At 59.2% G+C, this 2,500-nt stretch overlaps 1 non-coding gene across 1 annotated transcript in view; it reads right to left on the bottom strand.

Moving 5' to 3' along the window:
* The window catches only part of LOC124564266, a 1,910-nt gene extending 1,887 nt beyond the window's left edge, over positions 1-23 (bottom strand). The window contains exon 1 of the ribosomal RNA XR_006970542.1: positions 1-23. This exon is cut by the window's left edge and continues 1,887 nt beyond it. This is a non-coding gene — a ribosomal RNA (small subunit ribosomal RNA).
* Between the last annotated feature and the right edge of the window lie 2,477 nt (positions 24-2,500).

Raw genomic sequence — 2,500 nt, 5'->3', positions numbered from 1 at the left:
CTACTGGCAGGATCAACCAGGGAGCTGCGTCAACTAGAGCTGAGCAGCCGGCCGCCCGGGAGTGTGTCCCGGGGGCCCGCGCGAACACGCAAGCGTCCGCTCAATTATTCTGCAAACAGGAGGAGGCTGAGCTCCCCTGCACAATACACCTCGAAACCCTCTCAGGTCCCGGCGGCGCGCAGCGCCGTCCTAAGTACTTGGTCGGGTTCGAGAGAGGCGCAATCGCCCGGAGTTTGGCGAGTAGACGCTTTAGGTGCGACCACCCGTGCTCCCAACTGAGCTTGCCGCTGCCGACAGAGGCCCGGGAGCGTGCTGTCGTGGCATTGCCGGCGGGAGACAACACGCGCCACCTACGGTGGCCGGCAGCTCCAACGCCAGCGCCACAGAAGGACAAAAGCCCCACTTGGGTGCCGAAGCGAACGCGCCAACACGTCCGCACAGCTGCGATACAAACCACCTGCGAGAACCGCAGAGGCGACCGAGCAGCAGACGGCGTCGCGGCGCCGAGCGCCGGGCGGCGGCGCATCCTCAGCGCACACAGTCCTCAATCGGACCAGCACACTGCAGATGTCCACCGCGCTTCGCACCGGGCCCGCGAGGACCTACTTTGGCCGCACGGCGCCGCGTGCAGGGTGCGCCGGCGCGCAGCTGCGCCGCCTGCCGCCTCCGTCGGCCGGCGCGCCTGCCACTGGCCGCCCCCACCAGCCGGCTGTAGCGCGTGCGCCCACGCACCGCGCGGCCAGCACGCCGGGAGGCCCCCCCTCACCGGCCGGGGACGGTCCCACCCAGCCACCGCCGCGTATCGCTTCACACCCACATGCCATTCACGTTCGTGGGCATGGTGGGTATCGCTGAAACAACCGGTTGGTAGCTCAACCGATCGTCGCCATCACTGATTCACCTCTAGCGAGAACAACCGCACCACAACGGTTTACCAGTTGTTCATTTGCGTAACGTCACCAGCAAACGTAGACGTCCATCGCCATTTGCAAATTCAACGATTGTTGCATGCCTGTGTCAGGTGTCACGACACACTATGTCTGCCCACATACACGCAACAACATGTGCACGCTTCGCGAACACGTGGAAGGTGGCCCCCGTACGTATGCGATGTCCATTGCGCGAACGACTGTCAACCGGCCTCTGTCGCATGTCGCAGATGTGGAACGCAGTGCACCATGCTATCACGGTGAGTGAGAAGAGACGACTACGTCTGACAACACGCGCCACTACATCAACAGACGGCTCATGCTGATCGCCATCCACGGCATACCATACTGCAATCCAGCTCTTATAGGGAGACGACACGTAGCTGAGTGCACAATATTTGGACCGTATGGTTCGCCGTTGTTGGCGCAGTCGTGGTACGGTCACACATGTACCACGATGTATCATTCAGTACATGAGGACCAATGTGCAGTACAGTGTGTGATTTGGACGTACAACATCAGCGGACAGTTGACACAAGCCGTACCACAACGTAGGCTGTGCTTCGCCATGCGAATGCCAATGAACAACTGCGAAGGGCATTGAGCATGTACGTCCTGCTGCCATCCGCATTACAGTGTATAGCTGCAAGGTGTTTAACATGAAGCGATACTCTGGGGACCGGGCAGTGCGGGTAGCAAACTATATTGCGGGGGTTGCAGTTAGGCAACACTACACTAATTTAACGCGTCGTATGACAATTACAGAGCAGGTTAAGGCCCAACGTGTGTTGGGTTAAGGCCCAACGTGTGTTGGGTTAAGGCCCAACGTGTGTTGGGTTAAGGCCCAACGTGTGTTGGGTTAAGGCCCAACGTGTGTTGGGTTAAGGCCCAACGTGTGTTGGGTTAAGGCCCAACGTGTGTTGGGTTAAGGCCCAACGTGTGTTGGGTTAAGGCCCAACGTGTGTTGGGTTAAGGCCCAACGTGTGTTGGGTTAAGGCCCAACGTGTGTTGGGTTAAGGCCCAACGTGTGTTGGGTTAAGGCCCAACGTGTGTTGGGTTAAGGCCCAACGTGTGTTGGGTTAAGGCCCAACGTGTGTTGGGTTAAGGCCCAACGTGTGTTGGGTTAAGGCCCAACGTGTGTTGGGTTAAGGCCCAACGTGTGTTGGGTTAAGGCCCAACGTGTGTTGGGTTAAGGCCCAACGTGTGTTGGGTTAAGGCCCAACGTGTGTTGGGTTAAGGCCCAACGTGTGTTGGGTTAAGGCCCAACGTGTGTTGGGTTAAGGCCCAACGTGTGTTGGGTTAAGGCCCAACGCGGGTTGGGTTAAGGCCCAACGCGGGTTGGGTTAAGGCGCAACGCGGGTTAGGTTAAGGCGCAACGCGGGTTAGGTTAAGGCGCAACGCGGGTTAGGTTAAGGCGCAACGCGGGTTAGGTTAAGGCGCAACGCGGGTTAGGTTAAGGCGCAACGCGGGTTAGGTTAAGGCGCAACGCGGGTTAGGTTAAGGCGCAACGCGGGTTACGTTAAGGCGCAACGCGGGTTACGTTAAGGCGCAACGCGGGTTACGTTAAGGCG

This window comes from Schistocerca americana, unplaced genomic scaffold (assembly GCF_021461395.2).
Source record: "Schistocerca americana isolate TAMUIC-IGC-003095 unplaced genomic scaffold, iqSchAmer2.1 HiC_scaffold_1306, whole genome shotgun sequence".
Lineage (NCBI taxonomy): Eukaryota > Metazoa > Arthropoda > Insecta > Orthoptera > Acrididae > Schistocerca > Schistocerca americana.
This window is presented reverse-complemented; position numbering and strand designations above follow the sequence as displayed.